This window comes from Neodiprion pinetum, chromosome 1 (genome assembly GCF_021155775.2).
Source record: "Neodiprion pinetum isolate iyNeoPine1 chromosome 1, iyNeoPine1.2, whole genome shotgun sequence".
Classification (NCBI taxonomy): Eukaryota; Metazoa; Arthropoda; class Insecta; order Hymenoptera; family Diprionidae; genus Neodiprion; species Neodiprion pinetum.
This window is the reverse complement of record NC_060232.1, coordinates 32,667,495-32,681,509: the sequence shown is the minus strand read 5'-3', so window position 1 is coordinate 32,681,509 and position 14,015 is coordinate 32,667,495. Positions and strand designations below refer to the sequence as shown.

Sequence of the window (14,015 nt, the reverse complement as noted above, 5' to 3'; positions counted from 1 at the left end):
ACGAAACGGCCCAAATTAGCACCCGACACCACTCACGTTCCTGCGAAGAATTAATCCTCCTCATCCTCCCCAATCCTCATCATCATCATCATCATTATCATCATCATCATCATCATCATCATATCATCATATCATCATATCCTCATCCTCATCCTCATCCTCATCCTCATCCTTATCCTCCAGAATACTTCAATATGTGTTCAAAGGTAATTGTATTTTCTTTTGGTTTTTTTTTTTAAATATGTGATTTATTGATTATTTCTTTTCATCCGTAGTCCACAATCATTTACAGACGTATGTAAAAATCTTCGTTGTTGGATATATTTTCGCTGATGTTTAATATCTTAATTTTGTCATTCATCAATTTGTTTTTGTTTTTTTCACTCCTCTTCCTCCATAGTTTTCTATTTCATTATACGTGTACAATCAAATAAGTACATAAATATTACACACATCATAGATATATACATATATATGGTTACACATGAGTCAATTATAATTCGCAGATTCCAATCATAAGACAGGCAGATACTAATCAATGCACGTATATGTAAATATGTGATATATCGTGCGCCGATGTTGGGTAAATTTGCATGACTCGTTACATGCTACGTACGTAGATATATTATACGTCCACAATGTATGTCGTTTACGCAATAAGCTTCCATTATATGCAACAAATACATAAGCCGTGCGATAAACACAAGGTGTATAAATTGTACAAAATCACGATGTATGCCATATGCAGTTATGTACGCGTCGTTAATTTTGCGAATGTAGCACATATACGTATACATATCCTATGTAACATGTATCAACTGTACCTACATGTGTTCACGGGTGAAAACGAACGCCTCGCGTATGTCCCTCTCCCGTGTCCCCCCTTACACCAGCAACACCAGCAAGGCACGTTGTTCGCTTTGACGTTTCACGTCGCACGTTTAATTAAACGATTTAATTGGGGAGGATCGGTTAATTAATTCTCTCGAGTTTCGACATAGGAACGCGGCGTCCAGCCGCATGCAGCGAACGATATAAACGCCTATACGTATACATAAACACGCATTCGTGCACGAAAAGCGAACGAGCGGGAAGGTTTGGGGGGGGGGAGGGGGGAGGGAGGGATGATCGGAATCGAATCTTGTTAAATTGATCAAAATTACGGGGATGTTGGCTAATGAAGCGGAGTTTTTAATTCTCTGAGATGTCGTCCCCCAATCCCGTGGCCTCTTTTCCATCCCGCCGACTCTCGTGCAAAAATTGTGATTACCACTTATTGTTACCGAAGCGGGAATTCGTGTCAAAGAACGATTAATTTTACCCACGGCGCTTTTGGCAGAGCGCCAGAAACTTTCGTTCTTTTTTTCACCCCCCAGCGATGACCAAGAAACGACACAGCTTACAGGTAGAACGGAACAAGACGAGGAAACGACACCGGGACAAATCAGTCCAACGGCGAAGAGTCGGGTAAAGAGACGATGAGTAAAACGCGGTGAACGAAATTCGGTAAGGGAATCAAAATCTTGATTTTCCGGCGTTAATTTTTGAGAAGATAATTGTCTATGTCAATTCTAATTGAAAAAAAAAATATTTTAAGAAAGACGACAAGCTATTCGCGGATAGAAGATTAAAATCTGGCTACTTCTTCTCGTTTTCAATCACCTTGTGGAGCATGAAGGAGGAGAATAAGAAGTTAGGGGAATTCAACCGAACGATCGGTGGCGAGTTATCGAAAAGAAGAGCCGAAAAAACGATGGAAGCATATCTTCGTGCGGTAGAGTCCGATGGAGAATTTATTACCTAGAATCGTTTTCGGTTCGGCATCGCTCGCCCCCTCCTCCTCCTCCTTTTTCGACCGCCGTAAGTGATTAGCAAAGGCAATTAAATCGGTGGTCCGTAACCCGGAGGGCCCAACCCCCAAAATATAACACGTTAATACCATCCTCGTTCGCTGTTACACGAATGGTCGGTGTGCCATGGTGTGGACGTCGAGGTTCGATCCTTTCCTACCCTCTCCCTGTCCCATAAGAGGAGCCGAGCGACAAGGAGGGGATCCCATAAAGAGCCGAGAACGGGCAGGCGACAGTTTGAAAGTGATTTAAATCAATCCTCGCAGAAGGCGAAATAAAAATGGTGTATTTATTTGGTGCTGGCTGGCACGTGATGAAAACTGTTAAGCTTCGAAGCCTGCAGGCGGCTGTTTCTATAAAAAAAACTTTGCCCGTGTAGCAGCGATGAACCATATGCCGACTGACATGACTGACTGACTGACTGACTGACTGAAGTCGGTGGGCGAATTGAGGATAATGCCGCTCTGAACATGTACCGGGTGAGTCAGAAATACGTAGTAACGAACAGTTAGACATTTGTAATAAGAATTTATATGCTACTCTTCTCTCCCGATGTCGTCGGTTTTTCCAGAAAAACGTGAAGTACCTCTTAAAAAAAACCCTACCGACCCACTCAGGATCTGACGAAGGAAAAAATATTTGACTTTATCTGGGATTTCCGAGAGACATGGAAGCCGCCTCAACTTCCCGTCCGCCTTTGTAGCTCAAGTCTGTCTGAGAGGGTGGATATGCCAGCAGTCAACCCCTCGTCGGGGCAAAAAATAATACACCTTTTTCAACGAAAACGGGAGACGAATGAAAAGAAGATGAAAAACTGTTAAGAGGAGAATAAGACGTAGAAGGACGAAATGCAGACGATTTGCATTTTTCGAATGAACTTGTCCTACACCCGAGAATTGTTTGAAACGGAACGGTAACGGAAAAAAAGAAGAGACCGGAGAGAATCAAACAAAGGTTGTTGACTCGAGGCTGTTGTGGCTTTTTCCGTATTTTATGAGTGACAAGGAGAAGCTTTGTGTGTAGGTATTCTTCGTTTTATGACAGAGCGGCAAAGGGGCTTGCGGAAAAACTGGAATGCCGAAAAATAAACACAAGGTTTCCGGTGTGAAGAACGGAAAGTTGACTAGATATACCTGCGATAAGTATTTTATGTCAATCTCTTATCCACCGCTATTAAAACTTTCAAATTTTACAAGTATTCTTTTTATCACTCGTTTTATTGTTTATCACATTCGATATCACTGCGACTGATCTAAAATAAGTAAAATTTTCCCGACGGCCACACAAAAATCACTTTCCAATTCTCAGATCATAAAATTTACCGTCAGTCGATTAACGCGACGCTTGAATACAAGAGCAAAATGGAATTTTTGTTATTTTTCGAAACAGCCGTACCTATTGCTCGTCGTTATAGGTGTAAGTAAAGTTCTATAAAAACAAGCGACAGAACCGATCGACACGTTGTTAAAATGTACGTGTATAAATTACACACACACACGCGCGCGCACAAAATATCAGCTTGCTTAAATTTAATGCACCTACGAGCTGTCTGAACAGATGTCGTCAGAATGTCGGACAAGTCCATTGAATTCACATAATTATACGTACACACTGTGTCGTCGCGTACCTTGTACACGTGACAAATAGGTTTTACAAATAGGAGGGTGATTTCCACGTCACTGTTGCTCCACCTTTTCCCCTGTATGCCTTTCGTTTCACCGTTACGATCGCAAACGTTACGGTATTATACGAGTAAACCTGGATGTGTCAGTGTGTATCCCTCCCCCATCCCTTTTCCACGATTTATTACAAAGTATTTCACACAGATAACGTGATTTCAAGTTAAACTTAAAATCATATCTAACGATTCTCATAGCACAGACTAATTTCGATTATCTGATTAGTTTCATACGACATACTAATTGTAAACCTACAAATAACTTATCAACTTATCTTGATAATTTATTGCACACGATTTCTAGCGAGTTTCCTAGTTCCATTTCCGACCGATTTCTTGTAAGATTGCTAATTTGATTTCAGAACGATTGTACAGCGTTTTATACAAGAAAAATAAAAAAAATTATAAATACACGATTTCCACAACTGTATTATAAATACGTATCTGCAAAACGATTGTCGATATCGCGCCGAGAATCGAAAATTCATCGATGTAACACGTCGATTGAATTAATCAAATCTTTTACTATATCTAATAACCGTTTACCTGGAAAAAAAAATCTATATGTATATATATATATAAGTATACTAAATCAAGTAAAGCGATCGTTCAGATTACGCAGTTTCTTTACACCTGAACGGATAAGACTCGTTGCTTATTTTTTCTCATCAAAAAGATCCAAAAATACAACACAAATATAAATACATGTATGTATGTATAAGCGAGGAGGGCGAGACGAGCAAGAATCAAGAATCCCCAGTCGCAGTTTGCGGCGGTACACGTTTGTTGAATAATTGAGCGATCTCACGGCTATGAGGTGGAATTGTGAAAGCCGGCGATTCCCTTTCTAGCCATCTAGAGGTAGCGAGCTGCTATAGGCTATAGGTGGTACAATAAGCTACCTCCGTAGGTTGCCTCCTAAACAATGCTCGGCATCGTCGATGAGTGAGTGAGTGAGTGAGTGAGCGAGTGTACCAAAGGTAAGCGATAGTCGCTAATAGCCCCAGCAGCAAGGCAGAGACTGTGCCGTTGCAACGCTCCGGTAAATTATACCGACACGTGTATGCCTGCCCATGGCTGTTTCATTGTCGGGTATATCAACCCTATTACGTATAAATATGTACCTCCTCTTCCTCGCATCCATCCTACACCCTCGTGCACGGGCACACAGGCGAATATGCAGAGCGGATGATGGGTGGAGCGTAAACCGCCTGATCCATAGACAAGCCGAGGGTTGGGAGATGATCCCCGTAAACCGCCCCACCCACTCGGGGGTGAAGCAACATCTGTCTCTCCTAAATGCAGGCCTAGGTTACACGAGTACTGCTCAATGGATGAACGGATGGACGGATGGATGAGCAACGTTTCGTACTCACACACGGTGAAGGTAAGTGCGCGGTTATAAATGTGCACGAGCTGTTTCCCCGACTCGTCGAACCAAGAAGGCGGAGTAAATGCGTGAGCCTTCCGTACACATGGTATAATAAGGAGAGAGAGCCCTCTCTGTAATCTTTCTACTTTCCGTATGTATTTATTAGAAAAACAAGCGCAACTGCTCTGCAAGTTTCATACGAGGAAAGGCTTGACTGTGTGTTGTGATAGATGCACAGCGATGCATGCTGGGTTGGATATTAACGCGAAAATATTCGACGAATGGAGGAAAAATTGTTAGCGATGAGAAATTTTATTTTATTTTGTAAACTGCGTTTACACACTCATCGTGTAACGCGTTCAATTTTAGACAACTGAAATTGAATGTGACACTGACTCAAGCTTGTGAGTCAAAATTTTCAACTGAAATTACATTTAAATCGCTTCAAATCACGCGTCGCAATATATTGAGTGTGAATGCAATTGGAAAGGATTCAACTTTTTTACTTCAATACTAAATCTGTGTGATCCTCCATTCATCGAAAAGTTCACGAATTACCTCCTACTAAATTACCCTGGAAGTGATCCAACTTGGTGAGAATACTGAAATCACATAAAGAGGGAGCGCGTGACAAAGATAAAAATTGAAACTAACAATAAGAAGGAAAAGGAAAAGAACAAAGGAGCAAGAATGAAGAAGAAGGAAAAAAACAAAAACAAAATGAAGGTGTAAAGTTAATCAAGTTGTTTGGTAAATTAACCTCCGGTTTTACATGATGAACGTAATGAACGTTGAAAGAACTGCGTAGCCCTCTCTCTCAAAGTGTAGAATATAATGACTAACTCCGCTAACTTTTTCTCGCTACATCTATATGTATATATACGTCTATATATAGGTATATTAGCCAACTCTTGTGTACATTTTATTTTTAGCCGCCACTTCGTTTAAGAAAAACTTTCTTCTTCCACTCTCTATATATAAAATACACACACCAACACACACAGGTACGCACAAACGCATCTACATACTCAGCTATTTCTCCGCCGAATTATCTACGATGCTTGAGCCAAAGTCAAGTTAGCTTAGGTTACACTTATAAACTCTCGACCATAGTCTAAAGGCGAAACTTTTTTTTTTTTTTTATATATTTGTCATTACCAAGAACATATCAGTGGACGAAGACGGCGTTCTATTGGCACGTATCATGATTCTACAAGCAAGCAATACCCTTGCTACTATTATACATATTTATACATCAGGTATGATAAATTCCGCAATTTTCAAAGAGGCAATAAATCGATTTCAATTATTTGAACTATTACGTCTCCAACCGCGGCGATATCGCTGTAATTTCATACTCGATACTTTTCTTTCCGTCTCTCTGCCTCTCTCTCTCTCTCTCTCCCTTTTCTATCATCTCTTCTCTTCTCTCTCTTAACTTCTATCTATCTATCTCTCGCACCGTTTGAAATAGTTACACGGTTATAAACCGGTAGCTCTTACAAGCTGCAGCATTGATCAATGATACGCCGAGAGTCGTTATAAAAAGACCAGCTACTATCATTCCCTGATCGAAACGAACCGCACTCTGCAGTCCCAGTCGAAGAAAGGTTCTCAAATACATTGGATGAACAAACAGGAGCTCAAGAAAGAACAACTACTCCACGTAAGAAACTGGTGGAAATTTTTTCTACAGATTGCAAAGAAAAAGCGACGAATAAGGAAAAAAGCATTATTATGCCTACAAAGTTCACGCGTGTGGGAATATGGATAATCCGGCTTTCAACTTCAGAGGCGGTATAGCGATATCTAACATTCAAATGCCGACTCGATAGTTGAACTTTGTATATCCGCGGTCGTATGCGTAACACAATACGATACGTACAACGCACGTCGAGCCCAGTTTGCGTGCAAATTGTAATTATTTCGCGCCAGTAAGTCGCGGCAGCGGCAGCAGTCTCCCTACGGAGATAATATACTTTGTACCCTGTTATATCCTACAGTTAGGAGCGACGTGTGTAAGTAAATACATGCACAGGTACGTGGAAAGAAACGACTCTAGATGCGAGCGCGTGTATCCGGACGTAACAAACCCATCGTTCGACACGCGAACTGTTGACGTGAGAGTTGGAGTGATAAAACGGAAGTTTTTCATTAGATAACGAGAAGAAAGAAAAGGGTGAGAGAAAAATCACACACGCGAACGAGAAACGAATTAGGGAAGGATAAGAAGAGAAAAAACGAAAATATAAATAAAAACAGAGACTCTTTCGACGGATTAGATTAACCAGTGTGAAATGAGCGTGGAATTTGAAATTGATCACTTTACTGACTCGGTAGGAGGTACTTCATATTTTAATTATCATCACCGGTTGATAGAAACTTACAAACAGCCAACGACGCAATCCCGCGAGAACCATACCTACGTGCCTGTTGACACAGGCGTGTACAAATACACGCGTACGTTTATATATATATATATACACAAACGAACAAATATAATTGTCGCTCGTCAATTTTTCGCGAGAAAATTCATGAAAGTAATCAAACATTTTGTTTAATTATTATTATTATCATCATTATTATCATGCTTATATTATACATTGAACAACATATTGCGTACGGTGAAAACATGAGTGAAAAAAAAAAGAAGAAAAGAAAATCAATTTAATATCCACTTCGTACAATAATTAGAACGCGTAACCATCGATGAATCTATATTTCCCCAATTTGTCGTTGATACATTACAACTGTTAACTGATATACGTATGTGTGTCGATCCTCTTTCAAAGGTTGAACGAACTTCGCCTACGTGACGTATGCGAGATCGAACCAATCGAACGGCGTTCGACGATTGATTGTGCATAGAAACGTGACGGTAATAGATATAATTGAAAACGAATCTTTTTTTGTCATACAAACGTGTCTCACTTCTACATACTCGACATTCGTAATACTATTATCTTATGAGTATAGTTTTCAAAGAAATCTCCCAAGAAAATCTCGAATATCGAACGAACAAAGCACGATCCCGTCTTTGATGCGAGGCGAGTGTCTGCCGAGTCTCGAATCGCCGTATATATAAGCATGACGTCACAAACATCAAGCGAATCGCATGCCGACTGTTCCGAGAAGCGTGCGGAGAAAAGGAATGAGTTACAATAGACGATGACACCGTGTATAAAGCGTTGAGAAATAATAAAAAAGAAAGATAAGAATGAAAAATAATAAAAGAAAAACATTGAAAAAAAAAACGTATTCTCATAAGGATGTATCTCTCAGACTATTTCTCTTCAACAAAGCGGTTGAAGCGGGTTTTCCGTCCGAACGTGAAGTGTATTATTTGCATGAGAAGAAAAGAAGAAAAAAAGAAAACTTCTGCCAACTCGGATTTGTTCGTCGATGCGATTTCTCTCCCAAAGTTTTGACAAAAGAAAAGGAAGGAAAAAGAAAAGAAAGAGAGGCGTAAATCACGAAATGAAATAAGACGACAAGAGAGAGAAGAAAATTGGCACAGCCTTGACACGCCTCTGTAGACCTCCCGATCGTCAGACTTGCCCCGGTGTTGTCGACCAGTAAAACACAACACGCGGTAATAATTAATGGGATTTCTTCTTCGCAGAGACTGAACAATTGACAGTCTCAAACAGAGTATAAATTATTTAACGTGTATATTATATAGGTATGTACACACGCATCAAGGCGTGGATGGTTTGTGTCGAAATCTGTCACGTCTGTCATCATCGCGATTCTTATCGTCGAGTAGATCTCGGGATGTAGGAATATATGTATGTATGTATGTATGTATGTATGTATGTATGTATTGCGGGATTGCGGGCAGCGACTGTAAGCCGTAGACGAGTTGTTTTTAGCTGTCGAGTGAGTCAAATCACCGACGCGATTAGATTAATGTCAATTTCTTATTTCTTTTTTGTCGATCCTTTTTTCCCTTTACGGTAAAAGATAATTAGCTGGAGCACCGAACATGCACGACGATTAGACGCGATGTAAAGCAACACGAGGTGTAAGTTACACGTATGCACGCGCACACAGGCACACAAAAGGTATCGGTCTTCCGTATGATTTCGGAAAGCCATCAATTTACGGTTAGAGTGGTATAATAAGTTTATAATACATTTGCGAAACGCTTATACAATTTTACTTCACCGTATACAAGGATTAGATAATGCATGTAAACTATTGTTTGCTTTCACCGGAAGCTGCAGCGGCAAACCGCGGGTTAACTGGAAACGATTTAACGAGTTACGATTTCGCCGCGAGTTTAAACTTTGTTCACAATATGTTCACGTAGAAACGTTCCGTGCATGCGGACAGTTTACGACATATTGTTGCACCTTATATACCGGCGGTCGTCGAAAGCCGAGGGAAAATACAAAAATAGGTTTTCATTCCTTGCCAATTCCCCCTCGCTGCTCGCCCGTTATACGATATTCTGGCAATGATTCGAAACTCACTCGGCGAACAAAGAATTCAAGTATTCGCGTGCTCTCCTTCTTCGTCGAGTATAATATTCTTACTGCGCAACATCTGGTCTTTCGTCGTGACAGATTCCCGACTCTTTGGTATAAATTTTTCACTTCTTTTCGCGTAAATTTACCACGAATAAAGGGGCCGAAGTTATTTTTGAGAAATGAATGATTTTCCGAATCTTTATTCGTACTCATCGCTTCGAATACGGTGAAAATATTTTTATTCAAACAAGAATTCACGGATATTTTACACACGTGCAAATTTATGGTACACGTAATTAAAAATTAGAAACCAAATTTTCATTCTCGTTCGTAACAGCACGTGAACATTAATTTTCCGGCAAATTTAAAATTATTTTTCAATACTTCTGTACGGCATAGCTGCGATTGAAAAAAAAAATGTAATATTCGGTATACGTATTGAATATTAATGGCGTATAACGCGACGGTCTGCAGCCGACAGCGTTATTACAGCCGTCGCAGTCATCATCGTCGGTGCTTGTTTCGTTGGGAAATGAGGAAATACTTCGATAATCTATGGTAATTATAACCACCCCGGGCTCGTTAATCGTACATAACGATAGCCATAGATTAAATTTAATCATAAAGTCGGTAGCTCGTGACTGCAATCAACCCATAATTCCACAATGTATGGTATGGTCCTACGGACGGTAGCAAGTAGTCTATTACATGCCTCTGTATATAACGCACCTCTCTCCCCGAATAATATATCCCACCCACGAAAACGAGCAGCACGAAAAGTTGGAGGCACCCAGGGTAATGAATCGAATTTGAAACAAAATTTGCAACCCGAGTTAAAACATAAAACAAGGTTGAAAGGTTTCAGTTATCGGAAGCATTGAAACGCCAAGAGAAACGGTTTGTTTTTGAAACGAACAAAATTCAAATCACCGTTCAAATTAGAATGCGATTAACGTGTTCCGTGATACAATTTTTTTGTTTATTTTTATTATTCTTCGTTTACGTTTCTTTGCCAACTTTACAAATTGAATCGTTCAACACATATTTCTATATTACGCAAATGTATTACAGAGAAAAGTTTATTCGAAGCTAAGTTAATAATACTACCATGTTTTTCTAACAAATAATATTTTTACTTTAAACACGCGAGGGAATTAATTATTAGTTTGTTCAACGTTTCTTCTGAAACGTTCATGCAGAGCAAAGTTATCCGAAACAATTAAATGTAAAATCCCGAGCGTTATCCCTTTTCCAAAATAAAAATCCCGTAACGTATTACGATCGTAATTTTTTTTCCAAGTGTCATGCATTTTTCTTCCCTTTCAATTGCATATTACACACGATGCTATAGCTGCATAAACTATGCGCGTGATAAATTATCCAACAAGATATAGACACGAGTATTTTTTTAAAAGGAGAGCGAATCAATTTATCAACATGTCTATAATACAAACAAGGTTCACGAACAATGATCCGGAATTTCTCAACGCCCGAAGACAAAATTTTCTCAATTTTCCAAAAGCAACTCAAGCGTGATTATACGATTTCAATATTTGAAATAGTGATTCTCTATAAATGCTGTACCGGAAGCAGCCATCAATTAATTCCTTGCCTCTGAATAAATTTTCTCTAATCAACATCGAGAGAGAAATAATTTTCAAGACAGTGTAGAAAAGGTACTCCGTTTATAACCCCGAGATTACCGAATTTACGATATTTTTCTTGCCTATATACATTTACACATATATAATTGGCATACCCATTATTGCCATTGTCATCGTCATATCCACTATGGTCGACGTTACAATGGCCTAGAGCCAACGGAGTTACAAATATGGGTAAATGCGAGGGTGAAATTGATCGATTCAACAAGCAAAAAGGCCGGCTAACTCACCCCACCTACGCACAATTGTACGACGTAAAAGGTGTACCGGACATGTACTATACTAGTCATGGTCTTTGACCGGTTAGACCACTGACACAGAGTGGATACGAGCAAACCACCTCCCTCCCTCCTCCACCTCCTCCTCTCTCCCCGACGCCACGTTATCCTTCCTTTCACAAGGTATCGAGGATCATCAAAACCCTAAGCAAGTTGGGCTACTTCCAAGAAGGTTGCAGCAGGTTATTAGACACAAGCAGCCCAATCTTGACGATAGCAAAAATTCCTTCTCGCCTCACCTTTTTCTCCGATAAAATATTTTCCCGTGATTCTCGATTCATTTTTTACCTGCATTCTTACTAGTTCTGCGTCTTAACGGTGTTAATTCAGACGAGAATGAGCAAATCCTTTCGCTCGGCTTCCTCCGTTAAATAAATATACGTAATACAGTTTAGCCAGTTTCAGCAACAGCGATTGTTTGGATGAGTGAGCATTGGTATAGGTGCAAGACTGGCATCAGGCGGAAAGCGGAAACGAAACCGTACCGTACAAGCCTTGATTCTTGTCACCGGAAGTGGTAGTCAGCCACTTGGGGACTCGGGCTTAAACAAGGCGGGGAGGGGGGTCAAATAGCAGGGGAACAGTGCGCTTTCTTCGTCGCTTGCTGGCGCATAATACCAACTAAACAATCAGTTTGCACAAGGCGGCATAGGTCTGCAGAAACGAACCGAAGAAAGAAAGAACCCAAATAACAGTGTGCGAGTGTGTACCACAAGAGGTTCGAGGAGGCAAACCCAAGGCGCATGCAGGCATCCAGGCAGGATGCACGCGGAGCTTAAAAGCTCGAGGCAAGCTCCTCGTGATAATAATTTGTATCGCGTGTCGAGGAGCATTGTTCCTCTTTCTCTTTCCTTGTTTGTTTTTTTTTACTATAATTGCCTGTAAGCTAAGAATTGTGTACTTTATAGTACCACCCCAACCGACGCGTTTCGTTTTTCCTTTAATACTTATTTTATTTTTCGTTTTCCTAGGACTAGACAGTATTATTCGATTTCTGTTCCTCATGTTTTCTTTCAAACTGTACCTTTTCACTATAAGCTACACAAGAAAATACGTTTTATGTACACATATATATACAGGTACGTAGCATATAGATTATAAAGAGGATAAATTCCAGTCCTTCTATCGGAGCTCCGATTTCCTACGATAGACTAAAATAAAATAAATAAACGTAAGATGAATAATAATAATAATAATAATAATAATAATAATAATAATACCAACAACAACAACAACAACAAAAGATCAAACGAATAGCAACGTGGCCAGGCGCAGGCACGTAACAGAGATTAGATTAAACTAAGTAGAATATCCTCACGAGAATATCGGCTCCCTACCTCCTCATCCTCTTCGCGGAGGGACGAGAAGAGATGTAATAAAAAGAGAGTTCAGCTCTGAGCTGAGCTGCGCAAAAAGGCTTTTGTTAAACCTTAACGGTACGTGTACGCAACAATATTTTTCCAAGAGTATTACGACGATACTCGTCGAGGGATTTAGTGGTTTGAAATTTTTATAACTACACTGCTGTGCGCAGCGTTCCTCTTCACTCTGGAAAATTGCACGATGTATGTATTTTGAATACAGAAAGACGAAACACCGGAGTATGAAACCTGAGCAAGTTTTTCCGGCGTTTAACATGTACTAACGTCAAATGTTCCGGGATGCTTATTGTTAATAATTAACGATTTGTAATCCCCTTTTCTCGCCAATTCCGTCTCTCTCTCTTTCCCCCTCGCTTCTCTCGCTCTCTCACTCTCTCTCTCTCTCTCTCTCTCTCATCCGCTTCTCCGTCCAATATCCTCCACCTCCCTCTTTCTCCTCTATCGAATATTATTTCCTTGTAATTTCCCTACACACAAAACACAACGAAGGGCATAAATTTACCTCTTTCAATTAGCCGAGAATCGATGGAAGTTGCAGCACAAGAGATAGAGAAAGAGAGCTATCACGTCGTCACGTCGCGGGAGAATAAGCGGCAATAAGAGAAACAAACAAAAAAGTAAGTAAATAAATGTGAAAAAGACTGTGGTCGTTTAACCGAGGCAACCGATGTCGGCGCCCGTCTCTCTCTTTCTCTCCTTCTTCATCCACTTCTATATCCTTTACCCTCGCCAGCTCGAATCACCCACCAGGGTTTCTCGTACCTCCTCCGTCTTTTAGTCTTTCGGTCGATCTGACGAGTCGAGTTGAGTCGAGTGGAGAGGCCCGATATAATTAGCGCGTTTAACTCTGATTTATAATGACGGTGGAAACGCCTACTCTCTCTTTCTCTCTCGCTCCTTCTTTTTTTCTCTCTTTCTTTTTCCACTCGTCCGTTCGCTGTCTACGTACGTATGTACTACGTGTGTACGTAGCATACGAATGAATATCACTCGATTATTATACAACACAGAAATACTCGACGCGCTTCTTATAATACGACTTCACATAAGTATGTATGTATGTGTGTGTATATATATATATATATATATATATATACACACACACACGTGTATCGTATATTAACTGCTTTATACCGCACGCATGCGTATAACTAACATAGTATACATATAGCGTTTGTAAGACGCGTTCGACTAATTTATCATCACGGTTGTATTAATATATTATCGTTCTGTTATCGTTAGTTTCAAATTATACGATAATTAGGAAGTTATGTAGTGAGACGCGTCGAACCAGCTCGGTCACGAAATCTGGACGTAGG

General features: G+C 40.2%; 1 protein-coding gene across 7 annotated transcripts in view; it reads right to left on the bottom strand.

The window, feature by feature from the left end:
- LOC124223782 (zinc finger protein 608) overlaps positions 1-14,015 on the bottom strand; it is a 93,969-nt gene that overhangs the window by 49,761 nt on the left and 30,193 nt on the right. The window contains exon 1 of one of the 7 annotated variants that reach the window (XM_069133023.1): positions 4,653-4,976. The exons of 5 other annotated variants lie outside the window; for them this stretch is intronic. The gene's annotated coding sequence lies outside the window, so the exon portion shown is untranslated. Of the gene's footprint in view, positions 1-828; positions 992-4,652; positions 4,977-14,015 lie in introns of those variants that run through there. One more of the 7 variants, XM_069133024.1, reaches the window with a different exon arrangement.